This window comes from Colossoma macropomum, unplaced genomic scaffold (genome assembly GCF_904425465.1).
Source record: "Colossoma macropomum unplaced genomic scaffold, Colossoma_macropomum, whole genome shotgun sequence".
In the NCBI taxonomy this organism is placed as follows: Eukaryota; Metazoa; Chordata; class Actinopteri; order Characiformes; family Serrasalmidae; genus Colossoma; species Colossoma macropomum.
In genome coordinates, this window is record NW_023494785.1 from 43,847,297 (window position 1) to 43,867,014 (window position 19,718).

General features: G+C 40.8%; 1 pseudogene; it reads left to right on the top strand.

The window, feature by feature from the left end:
- The first annotated feature begins 13,170 nt into the window (after nt 1-13,170).
- Nucleotides 13,171-19,206, top strand: LOC118814707 (annotated as a pseudogene).
- Nucleotides 19,207-19,718: the final 512 nt, after the last annotated feature.

Below are 19,718 nucleotides of genomic sequence, written 5' to 3' on the forward strand. Positions count from 1 at the left end.
TCTTGGACCCCTGAATATCTCAAAATCAAAATTCTGGGGGGTCCCGGAAAATAAACGTATTATGACAAGCTCGAATACAAATTCAGGGAAAGCTCACTGTTTAGCTGCTTCACCCATAATCAGCTTCTGTCTTTGATATTCTTAACTAACTAGAGCTGCGGCACTGCTCTGCCTCAGGGTGGCGCTGTAGCAGACTGGTTCACCCAGTTGGTTCTTCTTAGCTTAACAACTGTAACTATGCCATGGATACCTCTGTATAACATGTAGCGTCTTTATAAATCTCCTTATTTCTCACACTTAAGACAGAAGAGAAGACGAGGAAGAGCTCAGTTAATGAACAACTGTAATTATAATTGTATATAATAACAACTGATAAACTAATCAACGCCGCTATGCTGAGTGAGTTAGCAGCCCTGGAGAAGCCAACAGACACGGGTTCCTCCAAACACCAGGAGGTATTTTGCACACTGTCCACTTCTGTAAGCCAAAAACTGAAAACTGAGGCTAGTTGAGAGATGGTGAGTGGACAATTGAAGATTGGAAAGATGTGTCATGATCTGATAAGCCTCGATTTCTACTGTGATGTGTGGATGGTCACAATTTGGTGTAAACAAGCTGAATCCATGGGCCAAACCTGCACTGTGTCAACTGTTGAAGCTGCTGTTGGTGGAGTAATAGTATAGGAATAGTGTAGCCACCTAATAGCGCTCATTGTTTGAACGCCACAGCCTATCTGAGTATTGTTGCTGACCATATGCCACAGTTTGCTCATGTGCTAATAGCTCTGTCACAAAGCACATCTTTTTGCCATGTTTGATGTTCTTGTCCATAGAACTACAGCACCTCTGCGTTTTCCTACTCTAATTGATTCTATCAGGTTATAAACAAAGCACTGGTGAGCTGAAATAGACTAGAAAAGCAGGGAAAATGAAATATGAAAAACTGCTGCCCTCCAGCATTTTAGTGAACATGTAATTTCAGCCTACCTTGTATTCCTGCGCTACCTCCCTAAGGCTACAGAAACTGTGGTTGGTGTGCTCCTTAGAATCACAGCAATCCACACACAAAGGCTGTTGATCCTCCCGGCAGAAGAGTCTGAGTTCCTTACTGTGCTGACTGCAGAGCGTTTCAGCCTTTTCTGGAGGGTTCTTCGAAGACAAATTCAATGGAAGCTCCATTGAAGACTTTCTCCTACAAACCGGACACTCTCTGGATCCCTTGGTGTCCCAGAACTGCTGCAGACAGGATTTACAGACACTGTGACTACAGCTCAGAAGAACAGGATCCCTGATCGATTCACAGCACACAGGACAGGAGAGCTCATCCTCAGAGACAGAAGCCATTTAGTGTACCTTACAGGCACTTGCGGTCTGTTTGTGTGTATGAATCCTATTTTTCACTCTCTGTTTTCAGACATGTTGTAGAGGTGTTTCTTTCTTTCTTTCGTTCTTGAGTTTGAGCTAAGAGTTCCTTTGCTACCGCAGAAATATGTGGGTGTTGTCAGAACAACACACTACAAATCAGATCTACAAATCAGATCTTACATGGAGTGGGTTTGGTACGTTGTCAGGTAAGAATAACCTCATACTTGAAATCCTCCAAAATGAGTTGTGTGTTTAGGCCTCTTATGCACCCATACTAGTCCTGTGGGCAGACATTTTGGAGAGCAGGGGCTCAAACGGAAAAAACAAAGAGCATTTAATTTCATTTCCAGCATGTTCCAAACACTCATCAAGGGAGATTGTGTTTCAGAGGGAAGCAATGTCTTTTCCACAGTTATCCAAACATGGGTTTGAACCTCACTCTTTAACAGAGACGACTGTAATGTCACCCACTATGCCATCTAATTACTAGAACTATGGGAGGAATAACTCTATTGAAATGTCTGAGTTTTTTATACAATAACAGAAACATGGCTCAGTAAGTTATTAGCGCCCCTTTCTGCTGTTTGTTTGGTTGTTGTTCAAAATAACCCCATTACGGAATGTGACGTTTTCTTAAAGATATCATCATTTCCTTCTTGGCAGGATGTCCAGCACCATGGAGATACATGCAGGTCAGAGTTACTGAGGGGAAATTTCAATAGGCGGTGGCCACTGCACCAAATGAGCCAACCCACAATCTATTCCTAGAGCTTTAATGGAACCTAAAATTTTGGTCCGAATACAGCCTGAGATTTTTTTGTCCGAGCCTGAGCCTGACCTGAGTCGACAAACAGCATTGTGCTTTGAGTCTGAACTCGAGCCGAGCCCGACCTGAACCACACCGTCATGTTTTGAATCTGAAACCAACTCAAGTACAACAAAAATTCTGTCTGAAACTGACCTGAATCAGCCCATCATCACTCAATGTGCACCTGACAGGACATAACCAAATAATCACCTGTCCGGTATTAAATTTAAATTTTCTTTTAACAAATAATGCTTTTGAAACTCTTCTCAAATTTTTTTGGTCCGAATAAACCTTCCACAATGCACTCTTCTCAAGCTCTCAAGGTGGATGTTAGATTCACCTGTTTAATACTAAAACTGTATTTCTGTACACAGAGCACGGTACATAGAACAAATTTAATATAAACATAATATAGAATGTGTTAAGAGAGGTGGGCTGTGAGAACCCACATAACATGTGAAAACATGAAATTTGAACCCAAAGTGAGCTTGACACATATTTGAGAAACAAAGTCTGAACCCAACATGAGCAGCTGCATTTGCTCTATTCCCTGAAACACTGGAACTGATCACTGGTACTGGCACTTGCGCAGTCTGAGAGGGAAAGGGCCCCTCTGGGGTCTATCTTTGTGCCTGCCTGACCCTCATTATATTTTCAAAAATCTCTTTTGTTTGATCTCATGAAGTACTTCCACATTAATAAAGTACTCTGGGATTGGCAGTTTGTATTTCATTACAGAAATCAGGCCAAGCCCTGTGTGGTCAACATGCTGCCCACCGTGCCGACTAGTGGATATTTCAGGCAACTGTGTGACTACCTAACTAGTCTATGCAGCCTGCAGTCATCTACCATGTGTGGACTACGGTATTTGTTTAGTCATAGTGATATTAGAACAGTGTAGGTTATACTGTACATACATCATCTAAACCAGGTTACGGTGGGGTGCTGGAGCCTATCCCAGCTGTCATTGGGCGGAAGGCAGGATATACCCTGGACGGGTCGCCAGTCCATCGCAGGGCAGACAGACAGACATACACATTCACACCTAGGGGCAATTTAGCATGTCCAATTGGCCTGGCAAACTCCACACGGAAATGACCCTGGCCGCCCAGCCGGGAATCGAACCCAAGCCTTTCTTGCTGTGAGGCGACAGCGCTACCCACTGCGCCACCATGCCACCCTATAGTTATGCTGTAGTATTTCCAAATTTTAAAACTAGTTTAGTTGAATTTCTTTCAGTACCTGTGTTACTGCGTTTAGGGTGGGTGGTATTTGAGCCTGGGTCTTCAGGGTGAATTGAATAAACCCATTTGGAACACTCTGAGAAAAGGGCACTACGCTGGCATGGTGGCATCAGTCAGTACCTTTAGTTGGGAATATTGCAGTTATATCTTTTAAGTTGTATTGACTCCATACCAGCCTGTCATAGCTCCAGGCTTTTGTTTTTAAATTTTAAAATATTAGGTCATGAAAAGGTGCAATATATGCACCTTTTCCCTGAGACGTGGCACACTTTGCGTTTAAAGGTGCAGTGTTTAAGGTTTGGGGGGATCTATTAGCAGAAATGTAATATAGTAACAAAACCACGTGTTCGTTAATCACCTGTAACTACGAATCGTTGTTTTTGATGATCCCTTTATATCCACATAGGGAGCGGCTCCTCTTCCAGCAGAATGGATAAACCAAACACTGATTCTAGAGGGCGCCTTACAGACTTTTACGCTGAAGCAGCAGCTTGAATTTGGTGGTGCTGTAGCTCCAGTTGGAAGATAAAGAAAGAAGAAGAATCAGTGGTTGCTGCCGGTGCTGCTGAACATTTTGTGTTGTGAGAAGTTTAAGAACCCAAACTTTGACAAATGGAAGATCAAACTTATGATTTAGCACAAGAAAAAGCGAGGCAGGGCGAATCCTCGCTGCCAATGAAGCGAAAACATGAAGAAGTAAAAAGAAGTCAGGACAGACGATGGCAGAAAACCTGACGGCCACAATAAGGCAAGGCAAATTTACTGGCATAGCACCTTTCATACACGGCAGCAGTCAAAGTGCTTCACACAAACACAGAAAAATAAATGCATTAAATAATGTTAAATAATACAACCTATGACATCTTGAGATCTAGCACCTAGAAAGACATTTGCAAGGATAGTTACAAAAAAAATACAAAGTGCTAAAGATTGAAGGCAATAAAATAAAAAATAAAATAAGGGATTAAAATAAATATTATGTTGAGATGAAGTGCAGTGCTTAACAAAGCCACAAAATGAAACAAGATTGTCTTTAAACTGGACTTAAAGATGCTGGCTGCATTCGGAGCATATCTGACCTCATCTGAGAGTTTGTTCTAGCAGTTGGCAGCATAATGAGTGAATGCTGCCTCACCCTGTTTGGTTCTGATTCTGGGCACTGCTAGCTGACCGGTCCCAGGTGATTGGAGAGGCCTACTAGGTTCATATCCTTCCAGCAGATCAGCAGTGTATTTTGGTCTATGGTCATTCAGTGATTTATACACAATTAGAAGCACTTTAAAGTGAATTTTTACCTAATTGGCAGTGACTTACTTCAATCTGTTAGTTCTTATAAGCATCCCAGCAGCTGTGTTCTGAATAAGCTGTAGCTGTCTGATTGTGGTCTTGGGAAGGCCGGTAAAAAGACCCCTGCAGTAGTCCAGCCTGCTGGAGATAAATGCATGAAGTGATTTTTCTAGATCTTGTTGTGACATGAAATTGTTAAACTTTAATTTATTCTTGAAATGGTAAAAGGCTGTTTTCATTATTACCTTTATATGGATATATGGATCACATCTGAATTATTTGTTATGCCAAGATTTCTGACTTGATCTTTAGCCCTCAGAGCACTGGTGTCAAGAAGAGCAGTGACCTCGAGTCTTTGCTCTTTACCACCAAATACAATTACCTCTGTCTTTTCTTTATTTAGTTGGAGAAAGCTTTCTTTCATCCAATTATTTATTAACTTGAGGCAATGACGTACAGTGTCAAGAGAGCAAAGTAATCATCTTCATAGCTATGATAAGATTTTTTATTATTTTTTAAGGATTTGGCCCAGTGGTAGCATATAAAGATTGAACAGTAGGGGCCCAAGAATGAATCCTTGTGGGACACCACAGGTCAACATTTCCCTTTTTGATTGGGGTTCTACTACACACTTGGAAGGGGAGGGATATTCAGCTGGTTGCAATCTGCTACCTGACCTCTAGATGCCACTAAATCTTCCACACTGCTCATTTAAAAAGGCAGCGTCTGATGCCTCTTTAGTAGGCTGTCCTGGGTGCAGTTTGCATGATTAGCAAAGCCTTAAATAAAGTAATTTGCAGGCTAATTAAATGTGCATTACGAGCTCATATTGTGGCTGCATTGAGACATATTTTGCTGCGTTTGCTCAGCTCTGTACATCTGGCCGTGAGTGAATCTGTGTATTAGCATATTGCCAATATCAAAAAAGACACAGTATCTCAGAAATGGTAACTTTAGAGTTAATGTAACAATATTTCATTCTAATTCATTTTGGACTGTTTCTTTTGGTCCATTCATCATAACATGTTCAGATTATGTAAAGAACAGCTGGTATTTTCAAACTGTGTAAAAAAAATGAACAGAAAAAAGAAAGAAAAACAACAAAATGGAGATAAATGTGTAAGCAAAAGATTGGGTGTCCAATTCAAACTCCATGTTGTTGACTGAGTGTAAATGATTTTACACATTTCTGCACATTTAAGTGCACAATCACAGTTTCTTTGCTGAATTTTACATATTTATATTGTATAGTTTTTATGTTTGTTTTGATGTTGATGATATATTGCTATTTTTTGTGTACAAAAGGTTTTGCAGGCAACTTAGTGAATGTGGCGCATAGTGAATTACAGAACTACCACACAATAAGACACTTCCCTTTCCTGAAGCTCTCTGTGGTGGTCTCTATGGTTTGGCACGTAGCCTAGATCTGGTGGGCTGACAGCTTTTGAACTGCCATGGTTTTCCGTTCTTCTCAGTCCTTCACCACGTAAGATATGAGACGTGCAGCTGTGCTCAGTCTGCGGTGAAGGTGATGTTCCATTAGATAAACTCTCTTACAGCTGCAGTCATGCACAAGCAAAACAAATTAGAAGTGAATACATAAGATGAGATTTTTCAGGATTCCTCTTGTCACATCAAAATTCAGTGGCACCTCTGATCGGTGCTGGAGGGGCTGTGGCCTGGTAGGGGACCATACACACGTATTTTGGGACTGTCCAAAGTTATCAGAATACTGGCAAAATACAAAAAGAAATCAAAAAATGCCTAAATATAGAGTTGCCCTTAGAACCATCCTATTTTTTATTAGGAACATTACCAGAAAATGTAGGAAATAATAATCAGACATCATTACTGAGAGTCCTTCTTCTAATTGCTAAGAAGATGGTTACAGTTTCCTGGCTGAGGCTGCAGCCCCCCACAGTAATGCAATGGAGTTAAAAAAAAAGGGTTAAGGATATTTACTATATGGAAAGTATAACTGCGAGATTACAATTGAGATCAGACGTATTCTTGACTAAATGGTCCTCAGTAATTACACATTTGTTTTCAACTGAATTCTTTCTGTGTATATATATATATATATATTTTCCTTTCCTTTTTCTTTTCTCCTCATGTGAATGTGCTTTACTGTAAAACATATCTATCTGCTTCTTTTATTTTCATGGAAGAATTTGGTTATTTATCCCTGAGGAATTGTTTATGGACAATGAGAGGATGCCAAAATTCATGGACTGCCCCCAAGATATACACCTCTGAGCCCTGTGTTGTGTTTTTGATGATATAGCTGTACGATTGCACTTGATAAAAAGGAAATAAAAAGACGTTCAAAAAAAAAAAGAAGTGATTACATATTAAATACCTTATGTTTAATACAGCAGAGGTAGATTTACAAAGTGTTCTATTACCCATTAGCCTTTCAAAGAACGATACACACACGTCACCTATAAGATAATCCACATTTGCCCTGAAGACTGTTTTTATACTATAAAAGTACATCATTAGTGTTTTCGATCAGTGAGTTGACAGAATGCATTCCTGTATTATTTTAATCTCCTCTTGGTGTGTATAATATATCAGCATCAGCTCACAGTGAGAGTTAGCCAGGCTAAAGTACAGCCCCCACATGGGGGGTTAGTTTAACACACTGCTACAACTAAGACCCCCAAAGTAAACAACCTGAGAACCATATCCCACCATATACATTAAAACTGTTTGTTATTTAAACTTCTTCTTCATAGATTAATAAAAAACAGAGTACAGAAAAGTACAGATGTGACGTAATTAAAATACAGTCGTTTGCCAAAGTTTGAACAAAGTTTGATATTTTAAGTGAATGTAGACTAACATTTACAAAGAACTTAAATATGACATTCTTTTAAATTTCAGAGATTTTAGTGTATATTTCTATTTATTTGAGTTTAACATACTGGAAAAAATAAAACACTAAATTTAAAATGTGATACTACTTTTGCACAGGCAACATTTTATGTTTGATTTGTTTCCCCCAATATGCTAAATTCAGTAAATAAACATTATTGGTGCATTAAGATGTGAGAAGTGTGTCTCTGTAGAGAATGTGTTCACTTTTTTTTAGAACATCAACAAGAACATGTAATTTGACCAAACTTTTGCAGACGACTGTATATTTCAGCCACTGTTTTACAGTCAGCCTCTTTTTTTGCTAATCATATTTACTTTGATGCTGATTTTTTGTGTTTAGGGTGAAAAGCTCATCTGGTTCAAACAAAATATAACTATACTAACTGAATTGTGTTTGTACTGATTTATCAGCCCTTTCTGCCATCTGTGGGGTAAGTTGTACCTTTTGCACTCACCCATCAGAGAACCTGCAGGCCTACAAACTCCAAAGGAAGACGCAATGAAAGCTTTAATGATCTCTGCCGAGGCTTTTAATCCATCGTTATAACTCTACACTCTCACCAAAAAAGGCCTCTGTGGCTCGTAACAGTAGTGGAATCCTTTTTGGTGCTATATGGAACCTCTTTCAAAAAGGTTTACAGCACATTCTCCATCAATCTGAAGAACATTTTTATGATGCAAAGAACCTTTATGATGCAAAGCGCTCTGTGAGTGTTCATGGTTCTATATAGAACCACTTTCTTTACTAAAGAACCCTTGAAGAAGCATCTTTAAGTGTGTAGTTCAGTTCTGATCTGGATCTACATGGTGGGTTAGATTATAGTGTCTCTCTTATGGCCCACATAGAGTGGTGTAACTAAGCCTCCATGATCTGACCACAAGGTTCCCGGTTTTTCTCACTACTTCACAGGCGCCGTTTACACGCAACATTGTGGTACTTTAGTCTTTGAATTAGCTGCAGAACCATTATTAGGTTTCATTTTAAATTGCAAAGTGTGAATCACAAAGGTCACCGTGTGTGAAGCAATCAGACCAGTCAGTCTTAACCCGGGTCTTGTGCTAACCATATAGCAATAGCAACTAATGATGTAGAACATAATTTTTAGTTCACCTTTCTCTGGTATTTCTATAAGCTGTAGTAAGACTAACCTTAAAAGATAATCATATATGTACAACCAAAAAGACCGTTTCTGTTGTCTAATATAAAGGAAAAACATGGAAGGCCTAGCCGAAGAAATACTGGAGTGATGAATATCAAACAGGTAAACACTTTGAAAAGTGTGTATTTTGTTAAGTAATTTTTAGCCATGTAGAAAAAAACAAATGAGTGTGACCTTAATATCTCTTCAGGAAACTGTGGTCTACTTGACACTGTGGTTAGCTTAACCATCTTAGTAGAGAGCTCTTGCACGTACGTCTGCATACATAGGTTGGTGTAGCGCAGAGCAGCCCTATAACTTCAGGACATCTCAGACATTTCAGCATGGTAATATATCTTTATCTCAGACTGTATACACACTATTCTATTGCAGTGTTGCCTGTTCTGTTGCCTTTATGTTATGAGAAACTGGTTAAATACATTTGTTGCCTAGAAGCAACACTGTGCAACAGTGGAATGAATACAGCCTTATGCAAGTGAGGTGTCACTTATGTAAAGAACTCTGCACATTGTTTAGTTTTTCATTTAAGAATGATGTATTCCTTTAGAACTGTGCTTTCATTTATTAGGGAATTCCAAATTATTTAGTGTTTAACCTGCAATATTAGGGGCTAGGAGCCGATTCCAGTCAATTGTGTCATGTAGCAGTTAAGATACTGAGTTTTTGAACAGTTTTTTTAGAAAATGAAAACCAGTTATGATTACTTGAAGACAGTTATCTATTAATTGTGGTATTATTTTCAACATGCAAGATATTAAAACATTACCTAATAATATTGCATCATTACATGCTTTCAGTCAAAATAACATGTAGTAGAATTAATATTTATTTTTTATTAAATATTTGTAGTATTTAAAGATCAAACAAGTTTTCCATATGATACTGTTAATCGTTTTATCCATTTTAGCCTCATGTTGCCTCAAGGCAACATACCCCAAAAGGTCCTGGCCACCAGCACAACCAGTGCTGGACATTCTTTTTAACAGTTGCATTAACACACATGTTGGTAAAAAGTATGTACATTGATGACACTGCTAATCTGTGTCATTACAATATTAACAAAATGCTTCGTTTGTGAAGACTAAATATTGAAGTTTAGACCCAAATATCGAGTGGATGTCACTTTCCAATCCAATCCTGTTTTTCTACAGTTAAAGCAAGTTAGCTTCACAGCAGCCTTATGCTACATTATGTTGTAGCTTTTTAACTGTTTTAGCCGTATTTGTGCAGGCCTGCCTTCACAGCATCTACGAACAAGGACCAGCTAAATATGAGTGATGTCACAGTTTCCTCCCTGTTCCACAGTGTGTCTGTTTCTTCCCCTCTGTTGTAGCCATGTGCCTTTTTTTCTCGTGCCATGTGCTTTTGTTGTTGTTTTTGTTACTCTGTTGCTTGTTTTCTTTGATCTTGTTTGGTTTTGTGTCATTATGGATTTGTGTGTTCTACCACCCTGTGCTACTTAGTTTCTGGACTCGGTTAAATCTGAAATTAATAAAAGCAACTCGCGCTCGCTTCCCACCTCCTCGCCTCCACCATTACGGAATGCAAGACCAAACAGGGAAGCAGCGAGTTTGCAGGAACTTATTAAGGAGAACGAGGTCAGACTTCAGGAGGGTTCCCATCTGCTTCGTCAGCTTCAGGCATTGTTCTCTGGTAAAGAGAAAAAGGCTACCTTGCTCTAGCCTGCAGCAGACAACATCGGTGCAGGCCAGCCTGCACCCGAGGACATTGCCTCTGGGTTCCCTGACCTACCTGTAACCTCTGTATCTCCAGACCTGCCCATGGCCTCTGTGTCTCCTGATCTGTGTGCCCCTGTGTGTCAGGTTCCTGCTCCCTGTCTTCTTTCGGTGCCAGCTTCTAGAGTTCCTGCACTCCGGGTGCCTCCTGTTCCTGCACTCCGAGTGCCTCCTGTTCCTGCACTCCGAGTGCCTTCTTGTTCATGTACCTTGGCCGCCCTTGCAGTCTGTGTTTTCCCCTGTGTCTATTCAGTGTTTTACCCCAGGTTTTGTTTCTATCCCTGTTTCTGTTGGAGTACCTGTGCCTGTTGGGGTTAGTGTTTTGGTACCCTTTTTTGTGTCTGTCCCTGTTCCTGTTCCTGTCCTTGTCCCAGTCTCTGTTACTGCTGTGGTCTCTGTCCCTGTTTGTGTAGTCTCTTGTCCAGTCCCTTGCACAGTCCCCTGTCTAGTTTCCTGTTTACATTCCTACGTGTTTTCCCGGTCCCTCCTCCTACCCAGCTCCCACTTTGGATGGCCTTAGTTATTCACACTTCGGGAGCTGCGTGTTAGGAGGGGGGTTCTGTCACAGTTTCCTCCCTGTTCCAGAGTGTGTCTGTTTCTTCCCCTCTGTTGTAGCCATGTGCCTTTTGTTTTCTTTTGCCATGTGTTTTTGTTTTGTTCTGTGTCTCCTCCTTGGTCCTGCCCCCTTATCTGCTCCACCTGCCTGTAGCTCCGCCCCCTCATTAGTCACAGGTGTTTCTTGTTTCCGATCAGTGTATTTATACCCCTGTGTTTGTTCAGTCTTTGTTTTGCATTGTGGATGTTACTTTGTCGCTTGTTTTCTTTTGGTCTTGTTTGGTTTTGTCATTATGTGTTCTACCACCCTCTGCTACTCAGTTTCTGGAATCTGTTTTCAACTCGCACTTGCATCCTACCTCCTCGCCTCCACCATTACAAGCGAGCTTATCTAAAAATCTGCAACTCTTTCTCTTTCCATTTCCAGACGTCTCCAAAATGGTCAGTACTCACCATTCTCATCTTCCACCTGTGTTCGGCCAAACTACAGCTGGAACCCAAACATGGACCGGTGTCTACACCAGACCCAGACTCCGAGCTCATCCCCTACGAACCCAACTCCGCACCCTGCAAGCCTTCATCTAACAGTTACATGAACGAGAGGTTCAATAAGCACCATTTGGCCACGCTTAGCTCATTTGGAACTGACCATAAACTGTGGACGAAATACATTAAACACATTAAAGTCTGCAATAATAAAAGTGGCATAAAGAGCTTTCTGGACAAGAGTGTGGCAAACCAAGTGGAAAATGTTTGTTCACCATCAGGAGGCAAATTATTTGCAAAAGGCAAGAACCTGTGCATCAGCAACAAAGCTTTCAGTTTCATTGTGGTGCGCTGGGACAACAACTGCAATGTTTGGGATGTTAGCAGTGTGACCCAACACATTATTCTTGCCTGCGACAAGATTAAAAATAAATGCCTCCCTGTTCATTTTGAAAAGAACCCTCAGAACCGGCTGCCCAGTAAGAATTTCCCAAACTGCGGCAGCTCTGAGGAGGAGGGTTCAGCTGAGGATGAGTGAAATGATCACTCTGTAGTTCTGTAGTTAGCAGGCGTTATATGGTGAAGATCCACCAGTAATCGTCCACATGTATTTTCTTTTCCAAAAATGTTTTGATCAAAATTTTCAATACATAATGTAATGACATATGTTTCAAATGAAAAGCAATATAAATCAATGTACTGTATAAATAAATGTGCATTATAAATCTCCTTTTGTATTGTTGATGCCTCTTAGATTGCTGCTTTTTTCAAACCTGTGAAGTTGCACATACTAAGCATATTAGATTTTTTGTCCTTTACAACATACTGTATAATATTTATATATTATAAAATATATGAGGAACTTTACTTGAACCCTGCTACATAACATTGGCATAGCCATGTCATAAAGATGTCATGGCAGATTTTTTACGCATATGTACATGACTCATTACTGAATATGCACTAACCTGTACAGTGCAACCTGTCAGGCCCCATCTAGTGGGCAATATCATCAACTGCACCTAAGTTAAGTGTTGGATTTTATGTTGTGTGACATTTTTATTTAAAGGTACCATTGTATTATTTAGTTATTCCTTGAAGACTACACTCTCACAAAGACATAAAAAGAAGATTTGGAAAGGACTGGACATCTAGTATCTTTAACTGGATGTTACTGAAAGGATCCAGGTTCATTGTATAGCCTGAAGATGAACAGAAAGCCCAATATTCTAGGTGTGGTGATGCTATGTGAAATGGAAGGTGATGTAATATTCCTGAATGTAACCCAAACAGAAGATGCACAAACACAAGACTGCATGTCTTTTCTTTCTATAGCGTCTGCTGCACAAGCGTATGAGGGTCAAACCTGAGAGACCAATGGTAGATTTCAGAATGCTCCCAGACCACATACCAAACATTCCAGGTAGGAGGTCTGACAAGTACTTTGATCTAATCCTTCCCACCAGCACCCATAGCTGTCTGTTGAGACAAGGGAACATTTAGCTCAAACACAAGGTTGGAACATCTCTACCTCTCTAACTTCTGAAAATAGATCATTTCTGGGGAAAACTGACCAAATTAGGACTGAAAATTGGGATTCTTCAATGACAGTAATCACAAACAAACCAACAAGTGCTGGTCAGTTAGAAAATGGCTTCCAGAACTTTATTGGCAAAGGATCTCTCCTGTCCTGTCTGCTGTAAACTCTTCAGGGATCCTGTTCTCCTGCGATGTGGTCACAGTGTGTGTAAATCCTGTCTGCAGAAGTTCTGCAACACCAAAGGATCCAACGAATGTCCAGTTTGCAAGGGAAAGTCTTCACTGGACCCTACATTAAACCTGGCTTTAAAGAACGTGTGCGAGACTTTCTTACAGGCGGAAAGTCAGAGAGCTTCAGGAAAGGCTGAACCACTCTGCAGTCTACACAGCACGGAACTCAGACTCTTCTGTCTGGACGATGATCAGCCTGTGTGTTTGCTATGTCGGGATTCTAAAATGCATGCCAACCACAGGTTCCGTACCCTTAAGGAGGTGGCTCATGACTACAAGGTAAGCTAAAAATGTTCACTAAAATTCAGTCATAGAAGGCAACAGTGTTTCATTTTCCATTTTCTCTGCTTTCACTGCCTAATTCATTTCATGAAGTCTTTGGTAATCACCTAATAGAATCAATTAGAGTCTGCAAATCACAGAGAAGTGCTACAGCCCTATAGAAAATAACAGTATACAGCATGAGTTCCAAATCCCAGTCCTGGCACCTGCATGCACATTTCTGTGTTTTCCCAAGGGCTGTAGTCAAGACCACCATTGTCAAGTCCAAAATAAGCCCAAGAATATGACTAGTAGAGATTAAGTCAAGACAGGCAGAGACCAGCCATAACTGGGTTTAAATGAAAACAACTAGAAACAACAAGACCGAATCCAAATGATAGCAAGATCGTGTCAAATGAGAGCTATACTGAGTGAAGGCAGAGTCCAAATTAGACTGAGACAGAGTCAAGACAGAGTCCAAATGAGGGCGAGTCCAGGACAAGACCAAATCCAACTGAGAGCAAAACTGGGTCAAAACAGAGTCCAAGTAGGAGTGAGACAGAGTCAAGACTGAGTCCAAATAAGAACGAAACTGAGTCAAGATCAAGTTTAACTGAGATCGAGACCAGGTCAGGCCTGAGTCCAAATGAGAGTGAGACTGGGTAAAGACAGAGTCCAAATGAGAGCGAGACCAGTACAAGACCGAGTCCAAGTGAGAGTGAGGCCAAGTCAAGAATAACGTCCAAACAAGAGCAAGACCAAGTAAAGACAGAGTCCAAATGAGAGCGAAACCAGGTAAAGACAGTCTAAATGAGAGTGAGACTGGGTAAAGACAGTCCAAATGAGAGTCAGACTGGGTAAAGACAGTCTAAATGAGAGCGAGACCGGGTGTCTAAATGAGAGCGAGACCGGGTAAAGACAGTCCAAATGAGAGTCAGACTGGGTAAAGACAGTCTAAATGAGAGCGAGACCGGGTAAAGACAGTCCAAATGAGAGTCAGACCAGGTAAAGACAGAGTCCAAATGAGAGCGAGACCGGGTAAAGACAGTCCAAATGAGAGCGAGACCAGGTAAAGACAGAGTCCAAATGACAGCGAGACCGGGTGTCTAAATGAGAGCGGGACTGGGTAAAGACAGAGTCCAAATGAGAGCGAGACCGAGTAAAGACAGTCCAAATGAGAGTGAGACCAGGTAAAGACAGAGTCCAAATGACAGCGAGACCGGCAGATTAAGGAGGAGTTTGAGAAGCTCCACCAGTTTCTACGAGATGAAGAGGCAGCCAGGATAGCAGCTCTGAGGGAGGAAGAGCAGCAGAAGAGTCAGATGATGAAGGAGAAGATTGAGAAGATGAGCAGAGAGATAGAAGCACTTTCAGATACAATCAGAGCCGTAGAAGAGGAGATGGGAGCTGAAGACGTCTCATTCGTACAAGTGAGTCAGTGTTTGTATTGGGTGTACATTATGCTTTTTTGTAAAAGTAAATAAATAATACATGAATTAGTTACACATTCATTAATATCACCATCATTGTGTTCCAGAGCTACAAGGTCACAGTGGAACGGTGAGTAGTGTGTCCTGTGTCCTGTCTCTTTTCTATGGATCTAAACCCAAAGCTTCAGTAGAACTGAGTCCTCTCAGAATGTTCTTCCAGAGCCCAGCGCAAACTCCAGGATCTAGAGAGCCTTTCAGGAAAATTGCTCAATGTAGCAAAACACCTGACCAACCTGAAGTTCACAGTCTTGGAGAAGATGCAGGCAATTGTTGAGTCTTGTAAGTTTGTTTTTTGTGGTCTTGATTTTATTTTCTGCTTTGTTTACATTTTTTCATATATTTTTAGGAATGCAGGCTTTTCCACTTGACCATATAGACAATCACTGAAATTCCATCTCAAGTATTACTTAAAAAAAAGTTGTTAATTTTAAACATTTTCCATGCTTAGATGAATGTCTTCTTCCACATTAACAGTTCATCTGTAAATTTTACATAAAAACATTAATTTTAAGTAAAATATTGTACCATTCAGAAGAAGACGCAGATAACATAGTGCATACAGGCAAGTGCTTTTTTTATTTTGAACAGGCACTTCAACAGGTAGCAAGAAATGCACAGCCTAGTGCCCCAAACATGAAACATGGGGAGGTGGAAATGCAGACCACATCTGAGGAGCATAAACATTTTTTACACACTGTGACCCACCCTGCTCGGTCACAATTACTATAAATAAACCAACTACAATGAAACCAACAACAAATGTCTATTTTCACGCTGGGAATGTCTTTTAAAAGCTGGTAAATGTTGCTTCTCTTTACCCTGATATTTAGCTGTTTTCGCCATCTTACATTGTTGTGTTTATTTTGCTTAGCACCCACAACCGAAGCACAGTTGGTTTAAAATTACAGCCAGGAATGGTTTTAACTTTTAGAAGCCTACATTTGAAAACACATGGAGCGTAAAGATAAGGGATAGAAAGCTTTCCTTACAGTGGATTAATTCCTGAAGCCCATACTCTGACATGGCTGCCTAAACAAAGAGGTTTGCTTAACCTCACCTCTGCATAGCCTCAGTCATGGACTCACTAGTCATATGGCCAGAAGATACCGTAGAGTTTAGGCACTTTGCTCTCCATGCATGGGTAGATCTTTGTAAAAGGCCTAAGGGTGAATTAGAGTTGCAGTGTGGCTCCTTGCCAAGCAGCTCCTACTCCTACACTACAGTCGAAGCAACCTGTCAAGAAAGCCAGCATAAGTATACCTATACTGTAACAACATCCGGCACTGTACGACTCAGTAAGGAGCAGATAACACACTGGATCAAGTCAAAAAGAGAGATGTGGGAGGTTTCACCTTGCATCAAAGTAAGCACTCTGGAAAACCAGTCATCCATGCAAGCAGATGGAGCTCCAAGGCCTTCTCGATGTGAATGAGCATCCCCCCCAGTACCAGTCCTGTGAAGTGATGTGCTCTACCTTGACAGACCTGAAGGAAACAAAAGGGTCCTCCTGATATTTATATGGGTTGTCAAAGGTCAAAGCCTGGACATTTTTGCAGTCCTAGATGATGGCTCTGAGAGAACTATCCTGCTCTCTTCCAACCACCCAAATGTTAAATTGTGAAGGTCAAGTCAAGACCCTGGGTGTGTACAGGATGTGTAGACTTTTTTTGGGAGTTCAGTCTCACTTAAAATCTCCTCCATCATTCTTCTTCACAAGACTTACCTGATCCATTCATAATGAATTTTGAATTCATATATTTAAGCTTGAAGAACACTTCATTTCTGTCTCTAATACAAGGCATCAGATGTTGTGGACTTAAATAGCAGTACCAGCCAGTACTATTTGGCAGAGGACAAAAAATACAAGGTCAGAAATAACATTGTGTGATACTGACAGTCTTGGTTATGAGCCCCTACCATGCACCATACATACATACAAGGCATACCCAAAATGACATCAGTCCATTCTCCACTTGAAGGAAGACCTTGGTTCAGAGACTGTGGGATAAGCAGCCAGATTGGGAGAACCCTATGCATCCAAAAAAACTACTGAAAGCCTGGGAAATTTGGGGATGTGAGGCTCCCAAGTTCTTCTGTAACACCTCAAAAGAGCAAAAACAGAGCTGTGTCCTACCTGCATATGGAACATTGAGAGATATGTTCAGTTGTCCTTCATCATGGCTAAGTCCTGGATTGCCCTCAAATGTTGAAAAGAATTGCCCAGACTTGTACTATTTAGGCCAACTGACCAAGCAACTGGAATGAGGTCAGGTTGAAGGTCTCTCAACTTCTCCTGTGGTCAAATTCCACAAACGTGCTCTTCTGGATCTGACTGTTGCTGTAAGTTGGATTTTGGATGTACAAGAGCTAACAGATCAATCGAGCCTGATGATATGTTGACTCCAGTCAGAACACTGCAGACGACCTAACAGAGGGCAGAACACTGGCCAAATTGTTCTTCCAGTAATACCGTCATTGTCCACATTTCCTCCTGCATTTAGAATCCAAGTGGCCAAGTGCCTATTATACCAACCAGTAAGGACAAGAAAAATTAGCATACAGGTTGTATCTGAGGTGTCAGCCATTCCCCACTGCCTTTTAAATCCTATACAGGCCAGAAATGACCTTGTCACAGCCACAATGCAGGACCAGCTGAGATAAAGATCAACAGCCTACAGGAACCGATTACCAAGCCACAGAGATCCTCTCCTTACGAAGCGCTCAGTCAGAGAGTTTTCCAGATGACAAGTTGTTCAAGGCTGGAAAAGCTGTTTTTTCTACTTGTCCCTTCTACTCCTCATCTTCCCACTCTATTGCCAGAGTTTGACCACTTTGTATCCAGAGCTGGCAGTTGAATAAAAGCTGATGTTATGTCACCATCCTATGTGCACCCTATAGTCATAGATCCCCATTGTCCTGCCAAGACTATGACAGTAGACTATGCTATCCAGGTCCTGAGGGTGGCTTCACCAAGAATCAAAGCCACATCTGGATCCTCAGAGTACTAGAGGGCAGTTTAAATATAGTGGAAGTAAGGATTGCACTCATGCATGTATTTGTGTCATCCCGGTTAAACTACTGTAATGTTCTCCTATCTGACCTCCCTGTCAGAGCCCTCAATAGATTGCAATATATACAGTATGATGCTGTTAGTATCCTCACCTGTTCGATGAAGACTGACCAATCCTATCCTTCTGAGACTTCACTGGTTACCTATTACGTTCCATGTTCCGTACAAGATTCTTCTTATCTGATTGTACATTCTTCTCTTTTTTTTTCTTGTTTTTCAGTCAGATTTTTGTCTGCTAACATGTCCCACAGTTTCTGAGAAAAGTCTTCCTGTTAAATGTGTTCATGTTCTTTGACTGTAAAACAGTATTGGGCATGGCTAAAGTGCTATATAAATAAAAGTGATGATGATGATAACAGTAAAACGCATCCTGTGTGGGGTATTTTCCTCCCTCACATTGAACAGTCCCACTCCTAACCAGCACTGTGGTACTTCATTAAAGTCCATCACAACAACAACAACTACAAACCATTTTATAGCAGTGCTTGTACTGGCAACTGAGGCTTCTGGCTGACTCAATTCCTGAGTTGCTTGTATGTTTATATGTCTCATGCATGTTCCATATGTCTTCCTTCAGCTCCTGTAACTCTGGACCCCAACACTGCTCATCCTAAACTCATCCTCTCTGATGAACTGACCACTGTGAGGCTCGGTAGTGAGAAACAGCAGCTTCCAGGTAGTCCAGAGAGATTTGATTATCAGCATTTTGTCCTGGGATCGGTGGGCTTTAACTCAGGGACGCACTGCTGGGATGTTGAAGTTGGAGACAGTAAATTCTGGGGTCTGGGTGTGATCACAGAGTCTGCTAACAGGAAAGGAAACGTAGACTCCAGGAGAGGAATGTGGGGGATGCTGTTGTATAACAGTGTATATTCAGTAAGTTCTTCACCACAAAAACCCACTCCCCTCCCAGTAAAACACAAAGTCCAGAGGATCACAGTGCAGCTGGACTGGAACAAAGGAAAACTGTCATTCACTGATTCTCTCACTAAAACACACTTACACACTATAAAACACAAATTCACTGAGAACGTATTTCCATTTGTCTATGTTGGTGATGTTGACTCTTATATGAAGATTTTACCTGTTTGCTAGTGGATATTTGTACAATTAAAAATTATATATATTCATAAATCATAACAAATTATAGCTAATCATAAATTTTATGGCTGATTCTGATTTATTTACAGCCAAATTGGCCAATGGCTGTTTTTTCTTTAAACACATAACAGCATAGACCTGACTCATGTTCTTTACCTCATAAAACTGCAACGCAGATGGACTAAAATAACAAACAATAAACTGCTGGTTTGGAGTTAAAATCCATAGATTCCGATCGTGGCCGATTCCAACTGTGCATTCCTACTTCTTGTAGTAGGAAATGTAGTACATACTGAGAAGTTTTAAGTACTTTTCAATTACGCAATCATAACAGACTTCCAGAGTAACGTCTGAATGAGGAGAGTTTCCTTACCCTGCCTTACAGTTTTCATAGGTTTTATAGGTTTGCTAGAAATGTAGAAATACTACATGGGAAAAAGTAATTAATATAATGACAATAATAGACTGAAAGATTAAACTTTTTCTCCTCAACACATGAAGGTCAT